This window comes from Ochlerotatus camptorhynchus, unplaced genomic scaffold, assembly GCF_037179485.1.
Source record: "Ochlerotatus camptorhynchus isolate MF236.1 unplaced genomic scaffold, CSIRO-AGI_Acam_v1.1 ptg000304l, whole genome shotgun sequence".
Lineage (NCBI taxonomy): Eukaryota > Metazoa > Arthropoda > Insecta > Diptera > Culicidae > Ochlerotatus > Ochlerotatus camptorhynchus.
This window is the reverse complement of record NW_027040792.1, coordinates 3,603,123-3,621,624: the sequence shown is the minus strand read 5'-3', so window position 1 is coordinate 3,621,624 and position 18,502 is coordinate 3,603,123. Positions and strand designations below refer to the sequence as shown.

The 18,502-nt window shown below is 40.8% G+C and overlaps 1 protein-coding gene across 3 annotated transcripts in view; it reads right to left on the bottom strand.

The window, feature by feature from the left end:
• LOC135707163 (RNA-binding protein MEX3B) overlaps positions 1–18,502 on the bottom strand; it is a 184,160-nt gene that overhangs the window by 11,816 nt on the left and 153,842 nt on the right. Inside the window, exon 1 of one of the 3 annotated variants that reach the window (XM_065228907.1) lies at positions 10,927–11,689. The exons of the other annotated variants lie outside the window; for them this stretch is intronic. The gene's annotated coding sequence lies outside the window, so the exon portion shown is untranslated. Of the gene's footprint in view, positions 1–10,926; positions 11,690–18,502 lie in introns of those variants that run through there. 3 annotated transcript variants of the gene reach the window in all.

Sequence of the window (18,502 nt, the reverse complement as noted above, 5' to 3'; positions counted from 1 at the left end):
TTTCAATATGCTTTCATTTTGATGCTGGACTGATGCTGATACTATTTTTTTTCAAAAAGATATTCTGCATTTCTAGATAGAGCTGAAATTAGGGCGTAATAGCTTTTTTAAACAATGACTTCTTTCGATGATTGCTAGAAAGTTAAGGCTCACCAACGCAAATCAACAGCACCATCGGGTATAGGAAGGCTTCCCCTACCCGACGGTTTCGTTGGTTTGCGTGGGCGTGCATTGAGTTCCTAGAAATCGTCGATAGAAGTCATTGTTTACAAAAGTTGTTACGCCCTAATTCCAGATCTATCTAGATTTACCTAAAAACCTCTCTCTGCATTGGCGTTGCCATGCGATAAGGTACATCTTTGAAGATATTCTGGATACCACGCAAATATTTGAAAACATCCCAACTGATACTGCAAACACTATCCTTGAATGCATTATGCAAAATATACAGCCCACAGCTTCCCAGATCTATCAGCTTCTCGCCACCTTTTTGTACCTGTTGCTTCAACTTGTTCGAAGAGATACCGGCAAGGGCGTCCATAAACGCAGCGAGTAGATCTGATGCCCGGGATCTGCCCAAAAACGTTGACGTCATGTACTGATAAAATTTCAAAGATTGTTTTATGTGTCCCACACATATTTTTTAGCAATGTGATCAACATTATTTTTTTCCCTGACCTACACTAAAATTCCCTGACATTCCCTGACTTTCCAGATCATAAATAGAATTCCCTGACATTCCCTGACTTTCCAGGTTTTTTTCCAGGTAGTCGACACCCTGGATAATCTTTCCAAAGGGTGTCTTATTGTGGAGAATTTCAAGGTTATTCCGAGGAAAACTAAAAAAAATGGATTCGGAAGAAAGCTTCATCAAAATTTCCATTGAGTATGGAATGGACTATTCTGAGAACTTCCCAAATTTTTCCTCAAGTTAATGAATCTGCCTTGAAGTTCTTTTGTAGTTTGAGAAACTAGCCTGATGCTCACAATACTACTCATCAAATTCTTAAACTTCCATGGACTTTATAGGACTTCCTAAAGTTGCCTTAATTTTTCTAACGATCATGAATCTCTTCTAAAGGTTTAACAATTCGCTGAAGTTCTCCTTTAAAATTTATATGACATCTCTAACGTTAAATTCTAATTTCTCTGGAGTTTGCTGCAGATATTTGTCGCTGCTTGCTAAAAGTTCTCACATTTTTTTAGATTTATGGAACTTCGTTGATATTCTCTAATCAACTAAGCTAAATTTTCGTATTTTTTAAAGTTCTTGATATCTCCATGATATAACACCCTTAAAATACTCTCACGTTTTTCGGATGTTCATATAATTTTTATCACGTTCTAGAAGTTCTATCGGAGCTTTGCTGAAGTTTCCGGAAATTCCTTACGGTTTCTAAAATTTTCTTTAAATTATTTGAACTGTCCTTTGATTTTCTGATCTGTCTTGATGTTTTCGAAGCTTCCCTAAAGCTCTCAATTCTATTGAAGATTAATTTCCCTGAAATTCTTTGGACTTCTGGAAAGTTCCTGAAATATTTCTGAAGGTTTCATAAATTCTTTGATGGTCTCTGTACATCCCTGAAATTCTCGGAACATCTTAAGGGTTCTCAATTTTTCTAAATTTACGATTATAGATATTTCAACTGCTCCAAAAGGTCTGAACAAAAGACATGGGATCTGCTCTTAAGATCTGAAATTCCCCAAAGATCTCTAGATCTAGCTTGAGGTGCTTAAAACTTCTTAAAAAATATCACAATACCCCTCAAGGTTTCTATATTTCTCATGTTCGCTGAACACCTGAAATTCTATGAGCTTCATAAAAGTTCCTAAAAATCTTCGGATGTTAAAAGACCCGATTTGAGGATCTTAAAGCTTCCAGTATGCTCCCAATAATTTCAGTGTGTTAACTTCCCTTATGGTACCGTAGTTTGTTTATGGAGCTTTACTAAAATTCTCAGCATTTCCTTTCATTTCTCAGAACTTCTTCAAAGTTCCTACAATTGTTTTGAAGTTAATGAGACTGCAATGAAGATCTCTAATCTTTCATAAAGTTAATTACGAACTTGAAATAAATCGTTTAATGTTTTCCTTAATTCAGGCACTTGTACATGGAATACGAAACTACAAGACATTGAATATTTTTAGATCTTGAACTTACTCAAATTAATTAGGTTTTTTTCTTTACTTTGTAATTGTAATTAAGTAAGTGCTAAACTTCAACATTCAATGAATTTGATTATAAAGTTGTTTCATTAGAACTGATAGCCATGTCTTAAAAACGTTCAGGTTAATTACTGTTGTTTTTGATCTTCCAGAAAAAGCATATTTTGAACGCTTAGCTTTCTTATTATAAACCTTGAATTTATCCGTTAAAGTTCTGGAAAAACCTGGAAAACTCAAGTAATTTGATTTCGAAGAATGAGTAGACACCCTGTAGATAGAGAAAGCGATTAAACGTCACAAAGCAAAGAATAATCAATCTTGAAATTAGAAAATAAAAATAAAAATCGAAAAAGTTTGTACCGTGCTAGCACCATATTTGACGCGGTCCTAATGATGACGCAGTAGTCTAATTTTGATCGCATCTCGATTTTGACAAGATAATATTTTTTTAAACTTCGGTACACCATCATCCATACAGCACTGGAACCAATATTTGCAGAACTAACATTTCAAAAATAACCCTGCCTTTTGGTTCAGTGAGGGTTAGGGCGTGTTCTGCAAGGTTGGTCGAGGCAGATTTCATGTGTGAGTAAGTCATTGTTAAGTGCAATTCACTTTAAAAGGTGCGTTTCATAGTTCACTACATGTAGTTTCAAAGAGCCTGAATCTTCTCTTTTCCGGTACCATGGAGTCGACGAAGTATAAGTAAAAGGAGAGCAGCAAAATGGAACACATGCGGTACGAAAATGGAGTGATGATCGTTAAGAAAATATCCGGAGATGGGCAATGCCAATTTTCCGCAATGATGTTACGGTTTTATAAGACGCAACTAGGAGCTCAGGATCATCATACTAAAACAATGGACGTCGAAATGTCGTGGAACACATTAGAAAAAAAAAACTTGGGAGACTTTCGTGAGACTAGCAGGAACTAGCAATGATTCAGAGAAGGACAAAGAGCTCACAAATAGACACGACAATTGGACAGAAGAGTGAAGAAACAGCGAAAGTTGGTGAGATCGTTTTAAATTATTGCTCATATTTATACAAACATTGCTAATACCGAAGACAACAAATCAATAAGACTGGCAACTTTGCCAGAATCTAAGCGACAGATACAATGGCGCTGCGCTTGAGTGAAGGTGGAAGCAACGCATAGAAAAATGAGCAAATAAACAAACCCTTCTTCTGAGGATGTAATCTTTGCTATCAAATTCGTTCGAAGCATTTACCTTTGAGCGGCAGATGACGCGTTTTTTTTTTGTATTCTGGAAGTGTGAATGCATTACATGTGTCCAATTGATATATCGATGTGTTCATGCGGGGCTTATTGTATATGAAGGCGACCTCAGAATGTACGTGTATGAACAGGCATTCTTGAAATGGGTCGTTGGATGTACAGTGTAGCTATCACCTTCCATCGCCAGGGCTAAAACTGTTTGCATCTATGCATAAAAATAGATGCCACCACCGGGGTTAACCGAGCAAAGGGCGAACACGAAATTATTGCGACACATTCAACAGGGCATAACTTTTTTACCATTGGGTAAAAATCAACCAAATTTTGCACACTTTCTCATTGATGTGTATTATGTACATGCTGTCAAACTCGAACTCGTGTTTTTCGATTCAACGAAAATGGAGGTGAACCAACGCGAGTTGAGAGAACAAATTCTTTCCAAACACCTGGAATCTCCTGACCTGTCGCACCGGCAGTTGGGAAAAATGTTGAACATTCACCATTCAACCGTCTCCAGAGTGTTGAAGCGGTTCCAGGAGCGGTTGACGTTGGACCACGGCAAAGGAGCTGGAAGAAAACCGGGACCGGAGAACAAAAAGACGGAGGGAAAGGTGAAGCGGATGATTAAAGCAAATCCCAACGTGTCAAGCCGTGATTTGGCTAAAAAGATCGGCATGTCGCAGAGCTACGTCCAGAATGCAAAGAAGAGAGCTGGACTACATACATACAATACAAGGTACAGAACTGAAGATGCTGACAAAATATGGCTGCTGTGTGATGGACGACTAAACGTATATAAAAGCCGATTTTAAGCAAATTCCGGGGTTGGAGTTTTTCACCGGCAAGAGCAAGTTCGATGTGGACGACAAATTTAAGAAGAAGAAAATGTCGAAGTTCGCCTCCAAATATCTCATTTGGCAGACCATCTGCTCTTGCGGACTGAGGAGTGAGCCTTTCGTGACAAAGGGCACAGTAAATGGCGAGATCTACAAATCTGAGTGCCTCGAGAACCGCCTTTTGCCGTTCTTGCAGCAGCACGACGAAGCTCCGCTATTTTGGCCAGATTTGGCATCATGCCACTATTCTAAAAGTGTCCTGGAGTGGTATGAGGCCAATTCTGTCCATTTTGTTCCAAAGGACATGAATCCGCCAAACTGCGCCCGGTGGAGCAGTACTGGGCAATAATGAAGCGGGAACTTCGGAAGAGCAAGAAAACAGTCAAAGACGAGAAGGACATGTTAAGAAAATGGAGAAAAAAAAACTGAGAAACTGGTACCGGATGACACTGTAAAGACTTTGATGGAGGGCATCAAGCGAAAATGCGTTCAATTTTACACTCAAGGCTCCATCGATTAACTTTTCTTTTGATTTTTGAAGTAAATATATGTATAAAACTACGCTAAAATTTTGGTTTGATTCTAAACATTATAAGAAAATTGGCATGACATTTTCGGTGTCGCAATAATTTCGTGTTCGCCCTTTAGAACGCGAAACTGGGAGCTAAATGGCTCACAAATTGGAGAGACGATCAGCAAAGTGGAAGCGCCAGTTAGCTGAGGTAAAGTGAGGTGCGTAATGCACAGGCCCCTGCAAAGTAATACGACAAGTGGTTCCGGGGAAAAAAGGGCACACCGTGTCACCGCGACAGTACGGCCGGTCGTCAAGCGGTGGCATGATGGCCTTTTGAAGGTTTCCTACTTGCAAAAAAAAAAAAAAACACACACACACACAACTAACATTTCAAAAATAAAGATTGAAAATACAACATTCGAACGACCCTGTACTGATCGACACACCTCATGTTGATCCTTGCGAACCTTGCCAACCTTGTTGCCATGATCCAGCAACAAATGGAACAAACCAGTCTACAAATGGAGCGCATGAGCAGCAATTTCCAGTCAGCCATCGATGCCCTGACAGCCACCCAAATCGAGACCCAACGCAAACTGCAGCTGATGGAAAGTAACATCCAGGCACCCGGCAAATCATGCTCTAGTGCAATCCTAGCGCAACCCATAACGATACCACCACCGCCTAAACTAAACACCGTAGTTAACTCACCGGTTATCAGACCCTCGCCATTCTCTCTGAAATCTCCAATGTCCAACTCACCACCACCAAGTACTTCGAACACACGCAATAACCTGTGTATGGCCTCGGGTAGCCGGGGCACCGTTGAACCGGAAGCTATATCCCAACCGGAATCCTCGGACACTCCCCGACGCTCGAACCAACCAGGCAAAGATATTTGTGCCACACCGGAACTGACGACAACCCCCCGGCGCCGGGGGAAGTCTGGCAGAGGGACGCACAAGGGCGGAAACGCTATCGGGACGGATAAGGGCTCATCAACCCATTCCCCGAAGGATTCCGAGGGAATCGAAACCGCCGCCACAACGACCGAAGTTACTAGAACTTCACCGGGTAACACATCCTTCGCTTCCGTTGGGACATCTCTGCCCATATTGGGGCTCTGTCTCATTCGGCATACGAAATCGACCTTTCGTCCGTTTCGCAGCAATACGATGCATCGAGTATGTTCGATACTAGCCTACCCGACGACCAGAACAGCAGCCATCAGCGTGATGAAACTGAGTCCCCTGGTTCGTACAGCTCGTACCCCCCACCGATCTTGCCAAAGCCGATAAAGTGCCTGTTGCAATGGAACATCAACGGTTTCTTGCATCATCTAGCGAATTTGGAGCTGCTATGTCAAGCCATTTCTCCCAGGATGATAGCACTCCAGGAAGTCAACAAGGTAACAGTTGAGCAGATGAACCGTTCGTTGGGCGGTAGATACTGCTGGACAGTTAAACGTGGGAACAATTTCCGACACTCCGTATCCATCGGGGTTCTGAAGGAGGTCCCTTTTCGGTTTATCGACCTTGACTCATAGCTTCCCAGTTCGGGAGTTTGCTTGGAGGAACCAGCCAACATCGCAATAGCATGCGCATACCAGCCTTGTGGGAGATTAGCAAACCTCAACGGTCAAATCGACAGCATCTTCGATAACCTACCTGAACCGCGTATATTTTTGGGTGACTTGAACGCGCACCACTCCAGCTGGGGGTGCCCCCGGTTCGACTCGAGAGGTTCCACACTGGAAGTCAAGTTCGAAAGGGAGGATATGATCATCCTTAATGACGGATCGCCGACCTTTTTCAATGGACGGCACACCACGACGATCGATGTAACTGCTGTTAGCCGTTCCCTCGCTGGAAGAATGCAGTGGAGCGTCAATCCGGACCTCTACGGTAGCGATCATTACCCGGTTCAGGAGCAAGTCTTTGCTGCCGTTATACCGGCAGCAACGCGGAGACCTCTTTGGCGCTATGACAAAGCCGATTGGGAGAGTTACGGTGAAACCTTCCAGTCGCTCTTTCAACAACGTAACCCTGACAGCATCGAGAATCTCACTGAAGCAATAAGCGCAGCTGCGTCAGCAACTATCCCGAAAACCAGCAGCATTCAAGGCCCGGCGAAAGACCCTTTGACGAGTCAAACGGCTTCCCATCGATGATCCGGATAGGAAAAACGCGCTCTGTACCTATCGAGAACGGCACAACCGGTGTCACCAATTGGTGATGCCAAACGATCCAGTTGGACGGACTTCCTCGAAAGCATAAATGACTCACAGTCTTCGGCGGAGCTGCAGTCTCCGACCCCGCAATCGTTTGCAGATAAGCTTGGCGACTATGTCGCTGACCTCTCTGCGATTTCCAAGTACGAGGCGGACACGAACAACCTGAGGATCAACCACGATTTCACCTGGCAGGAGCTTCAGTTCGCGCTTAGTAGAAGCAACGGGAAATCAGCCGGCCCAGACGAGATCGGCTACCCGCTGCTCAAGAACCTGCCTACCGCGGGTAAAGTAAAAATGCTGGAACTCTTCCACCAGCTTTGGCAGACAGATTCGTATCCAGAGCATTGGAGTTTGGTTGTCCCCTTCCCTAAAGCAAACAAGCCGACACGGGACGTGGCGAAGTTCCGACCCATTGCGCTCACCTGATGCATGGCAAAGGTGTTCGAGCGGATGGTCAACCGACGCCTGAAGCAGTTTCTTGAGTCTGGCGGCCTTCTACACCATCGTCAACACGCATTCCGGCAAGGCCACGGTGCATCCACGTATTTTGCGACGCTAGGAGAGCTCCTCAAGGATGCCAAGGATAACGGTCTCCATAAGGAGTTGGTTTCCCTGGACATTGCGAAAGCCTTCAACCGTACATGGACGCTCGCGGTGCTGAAGCAACTCATCAGCTGGGGCCTTAGCGGCCATATCATCCATTTCGTCCAAAATTTCCTGACTGGCAGATCATTCCGAGCCTCGGTAGGTAATACCAAATCCCGCACTTTCTGCGAGGAAACTGGCGTTCCCTAAGGTTCAGTGATCGCTGTCACCTTGTTCCTGGTAGCCATGAACAGTGTCTTCGAGTGGTTACCAGCGAACATCTACATTTTCGTGTTCGTAGACGACGTGCTAATCGTAGCCACAGGTCAAACTCCGGGACGAACGAGGATTAGAGCCCAAGCAGAGGTTTCCGCCGTAGCCAGATGGGCCGCTTCGAAAGGTTTTCAGCTGTCTGCTGGAAAGAGCGCTAGGTGCTACGTTTGCCATTACCAACATCGGGTCTGCGGACCTTCCATAAAGATCGGTAGTCAAGCTATCCCATTGAAGAAAACTGTCAAACTGCTGGGGGTTTTCATTGACCGGTCGCTGAGTTTCAAGGCCAGCTGTCGCAGCAGGATCAACCTCATCCGCACAATCTCCCGTCACCACCGGTCCAACAACATAGAAGTACGTTTCCATGTTGTTCGGGCCATCGTAGACAGCCGGCTGATGTATGGACTCGAGCTGACCTGCATCGCCACCGGCTGTTCATTAACTACGTAGACAGTTGCCCATACACAAATTTTAAAATGTTTATGGGCCGTGGATAATTGTCAACCCTTCTAAACTGTCTAAGTAGTTTATGAACAGCTCCTAGTGAGTTTTTAGTGACCGATTTGCAAACAGTGACCTGCTACCAGTCCTGGCATTAGGAAAAATTTACACATTTGTTATCAGACCAAAAATGACCCAATGCACTAGGAAGGTTAAATATTACATACGAGAATACTGCATGTAGCAATCGTAAACAAAACAATACCCGTACCCTTTTGATATGGGAAACCAAAACACAAATTAATCCCATGACAACATCAATGTTGTTGTAAATATGGACGATAAAAAATACTATCTTGCACCTACAAATTTACACCGTTGAAAATTTCAATAGGTCCGATCTACGTTGATCGATTCTCTTCATCGACTTTCTCTTTTGAACGGCGGGTGCCTTCGACACGCAGTTCGATGGAAGAAGCAACAATCTAGCATCTAATATGGCAAAGACGACAGGAAAAGTTTTTCTAGTCGAGTTATTTCAAGCTGAACAATGCATTAGGTACTAAGTAACATTGAAAGATTCTTTTCATCGACTTTATCTTTCGTTAATAACTTGGGTACAGAACCATTTCTTGTCGTGTTAGAAGCTAGATAGTACTGCAAATAGCTGGGAATGTCTTAAGGTGCAAATCAGATTGGATTTAGCCTTTGTATGTATAAGTATGCATAAATGATTTGAACGTATGTATTGGTTTTGGTGCAGGAGTACCAATACATACAGTAAATTAGTGTTTATCTTTATAAAGGGGGAAGTATTGTAATTTTGCAGTTTTAAGTTTAACTATAATATTTTCTAAAAGCTTCAGGGCAAGTGTAAACTTCAGATTCAAATAAATTCATACATGTAAGGGGTAATGTACTTATTACGTAAGGGTTTATCGGGGGAATTGAGTTCAGCATTTTCTTATTTTTCAAAATTGCGTTACGTACTGATTTTTTTTCCTTTGATTTATTTTCCGTCGATCTTGTTTTCCCTACTGAGTACCAATGCTACCAACCGCTGGTCGTATCAATGGACGGATTTTTTTGTTAACGGTCGCTAAATTGAGGAAGCTAACAGTTCTGCTGAAACAAGGACGTCATTTGTAACTACTTCGAAAGATTCGTTGATGTCACGAAACTCCGTTGTATGGCATTCAGCATACGCCACTGTTCCAGATGAACCTTCCATTGGGTCAAGATCGCAGAAATAAGGAATACTTGGAATTTATACAGTAGACTCGTCACGATCGCTAGTCTAAACACAACCATTAAATTAATTTAAGAATCTAACTTTACAAAATAAAATCTACATACATATCGATCATCTGAACATCATCTTCCTCGACATTTGCATCTTTAAACTTGAAAAAACACTCAAATTCACTGCCCTCACTATTGACCGAATATGCTGAATCTGATTCAGAAAGAAAGCTCAGCTTTTTGCACATTGCTTTTTTGGAGTGTGTTAGTGTAGTGTAGTGAGAGGGTGTGCGTTGGCGACCCAAAATAAAATGAAAGCGTGCCTCAATTGAAATGGGCAGCTTTTTTAATCGAAAAAGGTTAAAACTCAGATTCATGTGAGCGGTATAACAAGGTAAGTGTTTTAAGTTTTTGTTAATGGTATTCCCAATTTTCACTGTGTGCCGGAATCCACGTAAAAATGGGTAATTTCAGTAGTGTCTCTTAAACACACAGACACTCGCAAGTATGAGTTTGTATGTAGTTGAAGTTTTTGAACTGACTTCCACCTTAACATGGCGGTGCGGATGCAAAGAGAAAGTCGACGAAGATAATTTATCAATGTTTCTTAGGACCTAATGCATTGTTCAGCTTAACGAAGGAGAAAGCCGATGAAGAGAATCGATCAATGTAGATTGGTCTACTTAAAAAGTTACATGTTCAAATATATTACCCAACAGGCATTAAACGCTGAATAGTAGCCTATTAAGTCCTAATTATGTCTGATAAAAAGACTAAAATCAAGCTGAACAGTGCATTACGTCCTAAGTTACATTGATCGATTCTCTTCATCGACTTTCTGTTTCGTTGATAACTTGGATATAAAACCGTTTTTTGTCGTATTAGTCGTATGGCGGCCCATACATAAATTCAGCAATCGATTAAATTTTCAATAGCAACCAAAAATATCCATTAGTATGACGCGTACATCTAGATAAAATTGATAAATAGCAGATTTTTAGCGGTGGGCCTAATCTTAGATCCATAGGTCAACATTAGAGCCATTTCCCCTATTTGATATACGGGAAATGGCTCTAATGTTGGCCTTTGGATCTAAGATTCGGCCCATCGCTAAAAAATATGCTATTTATAAAATTTTCTATATGAACGCCTCATTGGGACGTTACTTATGGATATTTTTGGTCGCTATTGAAGATTTAGTCGATTGCTGAATTTATGTATGGGCCCAAATTAGGAGCATTTAGGCCAACATCCATTTCCCCTACCTATGTAAACTTGAATAATCTTCAAATGCTACAATGTGCCACACTCCACGCTTTCAAAAAAAAAAGGACCCTCATACCATCATAGACACCGAGAAGACCTCACAAGTGGCGACCGTGAACTTGCTCGCTTACCTGGGTCTTAAAAATCCTCTTCTCCCTTAACAAGTTATCCGGCAGAAATTTGCCAACAGCAAGTACTGCAGTAGACGAGCGGCTGCTTCTCCGCCGCCGAGTTTCCTTTTTTTCTCTACGATCTTCTTCCGTGCAGATCCACCATGCAGAACGATAATAATAGATTCCTCTTCTCCTTAACCTCTCCAGCGGTAGCAGCAGCAAGCTGGAGATGGACACGGTAGAGTGATGAGTGTAATTCCTGCTTCTGGCTGAAGAACTCCGTGTATCTGTACCTAGAGGTACCACCAAGCAAGTGTGACTAGACGATCATCTACCTTTTTCTTCAGAACAATACTATTATTGCTTTCGATCTCACTACTCTTCCAAGATCTTCACTTTTTTTTGTGAGTGCACAGAATTTATATACAAAAAAAAAACTTCAACTAAAAACAATCACCAAGTTCGGTCCGACGACGACCGGCAAGCAGATGGAGCAATTTGTGCTTTCTCTTTTCCTCTTCCTTGAAACACGGTGTTATCCTTTCGACGGGGCACCGAAATCCTTCTTTATTCCGTATTTACTACACTTTTGGAAGGCACTATTTTTCACTAGGACACTGCGCTGGGTAGGATATTGCGAATTTCGACTCTTTTGTTCGGTACCGGAAGGAAACGAAGGGATTCGAGAAAACCAAGAAAAACTTTTCGGCTGTTACTTCTTGGAAAGAGACACGTCCGTTCGCGGTGAATCACATTTTACTTCTGCCGATCTCTGCCGGTTCTGTTCTTGTTGAACACGCGAGAGGATCTTCACACAGCAGAACGACGCAACGAAAAATTGAACCGACCGACCGAATGAGAGATCGAAAGGAACTGGAAAGTGGTGAGCTGAGCAAGCAGCAGGCCGAGAGGAACAGAACAGAGAACAGCTGCTCGCTTCCGTGAAGATCCTCACAGAAACGCAAAGTACATAAGGACACCAACAAAAGAGAGCAAGGAAAACACACCACTACCAGTGCACAATGAGCGACCGGCTCTCTCACCGAGTCACCAGGGTCCGGCGGTGGGGAAATGAGAAGTGAGAGAGAGAAAGAGAGTCGACGATGACGACGGCGCGGTGGCAGATGGGAAACGCGCGCGCAGCGACCCGGCAAGAAAGTGCTCAGGACAAAACCAAACTTCAAAATTCAAAATCCAGTGAGCCAGCCGCGCACCAACTAGACCACATGTCGATCGATCGGTCTCGTTCTCCTATAATATGTTGTTGTTGTTGAAGATGCATATCGAAAGGGAGACCGAAAGAGCACAATGCGCAAAAAATGTGTAGACAGAGAGAGAGAGCGAGACGTCGACGTCCTTTGCGCAAAGTAGGCACCGAAGACAAAGGGGAATAAGGGGTAGTAAAAGAAGCTCACTCGAGACGACTGGACGGAAACAGGGATGCCAGAGATAGTTTTACAAATTGCCTGTACGAAGCGAGGTACGAAAGGCTAATGAAATGTCTGAATTTGTCTGTATAAGGAATTTTGCAAAGTTTGAGCTTGCTGAAATGTTGCTAATGTGACGGTAATTTTACACGGTAAGAGAAGTACCCAAAAGTAGATTCTTTTCACTCATATCGGCACTATACACTGTACCTCGAAAGTACCCATTAATGGTTTTCAAAATTGATGAAAATTTGAATGAAAATTTATACCTGTGTGTGTAGGAAAGTATTATCGTAATTCGTTTATTATCGGGGTTGGAACCAGTTCCAACCCAGTGCGAAACCGAACTTTTTGTCAGTGCGAACCTCAACCTGAGCTAGGTTTTAAAAACGAACGAGCAAACTGACGTTTGTCAGAAAACAAGCAGACCCAAACTTGATACCCGATCCAGGTTGGAACTGAATAATAAACGAATTCGCTATAAGTTTCAGTAGAAATTACAGTAGGGTTTTCGATCTAATTTCCGTCGTACTAAGCACAACCCGCGCCTCTCTTTTCTGAACGAGTTTAAACAATAAATGCAATAATTCTGTCACAGATGACTTCTAAATTTATTCACCTTTCCATACGTACAGTTGGATTTGATAAAGAGCCACAAATTGTTGAGATATTGTTTAAAATCTAATACTGCTTCTTGATTCTAAATTTGTTCTACGAGTTTCAATTCCGTCCTAACGCATTGAAACGCATTTAGATTTTCTTCGTCCTACGGATGAACGTAGAAAAAGGGGATTCGCTAGGAGCGCTTCTTTTGTTTTGAGAACAATGGGCGTAAATATTTATACAATTCGCTCTAACAGAATTTATGTTGTAGCTAATGAACTAACGCATCGGAACACACCTATTATTGATTTGTGCACGGTGAAATCATTGATATTATTGATCTTTTCTGATCGATAGAATGGAAATGGGCGATTACGACGAAGTAGCGCTCTACCCTATACGCGACTAGTGATTGGCACTAGATTGCGAAACAGAGACCGACGTTAAATAAAGGAAAAAAAGGAAAAAGAAAAAAAGAAGCAGATGCAAGGTCCGTACTCCATGAAGTTTATCCAAATGATCAACTTGGAGAAGTGCAACCAATGTATACCATCATCAAGGTGTCAACATACTAGTGTCAACATCAAATAATACAGACGTGTTACAACCGAATCAGTATCAATGTCACTCAAGAAACATGGTAGCACAGACAAACAGACATAGCTCATTGAACATTTCTCACTGTAAAACATCATCGCTTAATTACTACAGCCATCTGTTGCGTTAACTGTGACTGGTAGTACACTCAACAGATAGTGTGTTAAACGTCAAACGCAAGGGAATTAACTTTGGCGGTACTCGGGGCATGTGACACAACTAAATCTCAATTTAAGATCGTTAACAAATCTCACGATAGCGAATCAATATACGAAATATCTTGTTGCATCTCTTGCATCTAAATCCATCTATTTGCATCACTCTCCACCTTTTTGCAGGAAATCTTCTCACAAAGCATCTCACAAGCAGCAAAGCAAAATCTCAAAAGATAGAGTCGCTCCCCTCGGCGGTACTAAAGGATGGAACGGTCTAAAATTTAGAGTATTTTTTTTTAAATCGTGCGCTTAAAAAACTTGAACACCCCTCATTTTGTAGGTGTGTGTAGCCTCTATTTTGTTATTGCCATTTACTATTTAGCTGTCAAAATGGCGTCGATGCAAAAGGAACAGCGTATCAAAATTTTGCTTGCGCATAAGCAAAATACCAATTTTTCCTACACAGACTTGGCAAAATCGCTGAAAGTGCCCAAATCGACTGTGACAAATGTTATTAAAGTATTTTGGGAACGTCTGAAGACTGCTAGGAAACCACGATCAGGAGGAAATCGAAACTAGGATGCCGCAGCGACCAGTGGCCAGCGTTTTCAAGCGTAATCCTAACCTTTCCATCAGACGTGCTCAACTTTTCGGCTCAGCTCTGGTACTATCTTCGGTCCCAAGCTAATCGATGCACCCCTCGAAACATAGAAAAATCCACGAACCCCTCATTTTATCTGTCAAGCTTTCATAGCGAATCACATCTAACATAGTGTAGTACTAGAATTTCGACTAGAATGGGGTACGCTTATATATGTACTAGGGACCAATAGGCTAGTCAAGTAGTGAGCCAATTTCAAATCGTTAGTTTCCACCGGTTAGTGATACCGTGGCCTAATTGTTTACCATCGTTCGGCAGATTGAGAGCGTTCTGGAGGAACAATGTGCGCCAAAAGCCGATTGATGGCGCCATATGCAGCCACTAGATTGCTCCAAAAATATGCCTTTAATTAAGTATGAAATGAGACATTGGTCAACCGTTTATTTAAAGAATCAGTTACCTCATGCATTCTTCTACCTCACAATTTTCTATGACCACTTTTCACTATTAATTTGATAAAAGTAAAGAAGATTCGCGAATTTTGCAAAACGAAAGGCTGCCAGATTCTTACTTCTAAAAGTTCAAATGTCAAAAATGTGCCACAGTGTACCTCAAATTGTGGTATGAATTGAAAATGGATGTTCCGTTGATGTGAAGCATATGGATCAATGAAAATGCTGAGGTTTTGACAGAACTATGCTGTGGCTACCACAGTATTTTACATTTGATCGACCATATACAGTAGCGCCAAAAGCACGCTGTGGAGTGTTCAAAACTTGACCATCTAAATTGATCCATTGGCGTTGAAAACACCGTCGAAAAATCGTAAAAAAGTAACAGTTTCTTATAGGAATTCATGCCATCAAAAATTCGAAGTGGCAAGGCAAAAAAAAATCCAAATAGCGGCGATTTGTGGATTCTATCATCTTTCACCATTCAGGAGCAGAAGTTGCTTAAACTACATTTGAGTTCAAAGATCTTAAGGGACGTTACGTGAACAGGAAAATTGCGGGAAGTTCAGCGACGTTCGGAGAGCTTTAGGTAAATTTGGTGAAATTAAAGGCAGTTCAAATAAATTCAGTAAAATAGCGAGAACATTCAGGATATTCCAAACATTAGAGAACTGAAGAAAAAAAATAAACTTCACAGAAACATAGTAAACTTTCAGAGCAATTCCAGGAACATCATCCGAAGAGTAACCCAAGTAACAATCTAAATGCTTGGAAGATTTATTCTTATTTTATCATTGTTTTATCATAGCATCCCTTGCAGCCTGTGGTTGTATTACGGTTTTGTGTGCTTGTCATAAAATCAGGCCGTCAAGTCGAATATAAAACTGTTTTATGACTACTAAATTAAAACTCAGACTTCATAGTTTTAATGATAGCTGTAAGGTGGCTCTATATCACTGCTTATAACTGCAGAATAAAACCAAAACAAAACATACAATTATGTTTTATGGCATACTTTTTATGACCGCTATAAAACTTGAAGCAGTCTTAGACCTTCATCAAAACCTCATTACAACCATCATCTTTATCAGAGGCCTAAGATTTACAGATAAGAAATATACTACAACAATAACAAAAAATACTCTGAAAATTGTTACCAATATAAAAAAAAAACAAATCTATTGAGATACATGAAATGAAAACCCCTTCAGTTTTTTAAACACGATGAAAATGAGACAATCGCCATTATGAAACTCCTGGAGTATCTACAGTTATGGGCTCCCTCATTCAGCATAAGGCACAGTGTGGTGAATGAGCTTTTAAAAATATTGAATAAGCGGCTTTCCGATACACTTCCGACAGATCCACGAACCCTTCTTAAAACAACGCAGACAGTTTCACTAAATCCGATTGGAGATGGTCAGTATTTGCATCACGCCTCACACCTTGTATTGTAAAAGCTTTTAAAAGATCCAATAAGCATTTCTTACATCTTGATTACAAGAGAAAATAGGAGGATCGCTTGGAATGTTGACTTTTTGACAGGTTGCCATGGTTTTTGTTTTGTTTTGATTCGCTGTACCGAATAAAACCAGCAAGCTATTATAGAGCTTAGATATAACTTAACGTTCTCAATTCGGACTATGAAATGCTAAGATACAACCATTAGGTTTATGTTATGCTGTAGAAGTCCAATCTAGGAGAATATGTTATATTGAGGTATTTTTAAGGAGTAGCAAGTTATAACGAAAAAAATGTCACCGTATGAACAAATTTAACTCAGTATGAATAATTACGCTTTAATTGATAGGCGATAAAACACTTTCACACATCTATGTATAATTAAATAATAAATGACTGGTTATTGCTCAACAGTAGTAACAGTTTTGTACTAAATAGATAATCTTTTAATGACTCTTTAATGCATGGTGCAAATGCAGACAAATTAAAAATATCCCTATTTTTTAGTATTCATATGGCGCACTGAATTTATGCTCCTATTTGGTATAATAATCACCACAAATATTGCACGGCATGCTGTGAAGCATATACAGATTGGTTTAAAATTGTAATAAAGTCGTTTTATTTTCAATACACAATAATATCAGGTATTATTACCAACTGACAAGGATCATGATTCCACATCAAACATCGAAAGAATAAAACCACAATAAAATATTTCTCAATATTAACTATCATCCAAAAACCCCAACTTAAAACCTTCAAGGTTGCGTTTTGTGTATCATGTTTTATCAACTTCTTCAGGAGCGATTTATGCGGTTGTAATATAGTTTTATGGTAGTCATCAAAAGGTTGTTAAAACTTTCTGACCTGGAGGAGGTTTTATGTTTGCATTTTTGACAACCACGTGTAGAGTGTGATAAAACTAACATAAAACCTTTGCTCCTAAGGTAGTTCGCATATCAAGTTATAATGAATGCATTAAAACTGGGCCAATTGGCCATGACATGGCTGTATAGCGGTTCTCAGGAGGTTGTTAAAGCAATATGGTCGTCAGTGAAAGTTTTATAATTTGGTTGTATCAACTGGTATAGAACTTCAATAAAACAAAAATTGTTGCTTGGGAATGAGAGCTTCAGGGTGGAGAAAGATGTTCCGAAGATTGAAAGGAAATATCGAGGTTTTCGGGGCAGTTTCATTAACAGACGGTGGGTTAATAAGTTTAGTTTCAAGAACTTCTACAAAATTTCGGGAACTTCAGGGTGCACTTCTAGGCCGTTCCATCAGCTTCAGGGAAATCGCAGCAACTTTTAAGAAGTTCTAAGAGGTGCAGGAATATCCAGAGAACTTCAGGGAAGTTAAGATAACTTCAAAGAAGTTCAGAGAACTTGAGGATAGGTCCCCAGTCTATGAGTTGATGGGTCGATAGGTAGGGTCCATGTGTGAGAGCTGCTTGCCTGGCGTCGGTGGCATTGATACTCAGTACGGAAAACAAATCGAAAAAACAAAAACAATTCAAGGAAAATTGAGGAAACTTTAACTAGGTTTGAAAAATGCTAGGTCTAGAGAGTCAGATATTTCCAGAAAGTCTAGAAATTTTCAAGGACGTTTGCAGGTTTTTAACATCATTTAATTTATTTCTGGACAGGTTCAATAACGTCAGAAGAATCAAGGAAGATTAGAGATCCACAGGGCAGTTAAATTAACTTCCTGAAAACTTCAGTACAGTTCCGAGATATTCAAGGATGTCCAAAAAACTTCAGTTGAGATTTATGGGCAGTTTTATTTTTTTTGCAGGGATGTTTCTAGTACTTCATGGAAGATCAGAGGAACTTCGGGGCAGTTCAAGATGTTCCGAGAAATTATGAAAAATCCAAGAATTTCAGGAATGTAAAAAAATAGGAAAAAAAAGGGCAGACCTTGAATATCAGGAAAATTAATGAAACGATAGAGGAAATTTATTGAACTTCATGCAAGTGCGAGAAATTTAGAGAAGTTGAGAGATTTTAAGGGAATTTCCGGGAGCTTCTAAGTTCTAAGAAATTCAGAGAAGTTTAGAAAACTCTATTAAAGGCAGTTCCAATAATTTCAGGGAAGCACCGAGAGCATCAGAAACGTCTATGTGGGAACTTTAAATATCTTGAAGAATTAGTCATTTGTTTCGGCTTCTCGCCTTCAAATGCTGATTTCAGTTTTATCATCACTAACGTCCAGGGATTGGGAACATTATCAGGACTATTTTAGTTTTAAATCAAAAAGCGTTTGGCACTACACAAAAGAGGGTACAAATTTATAATC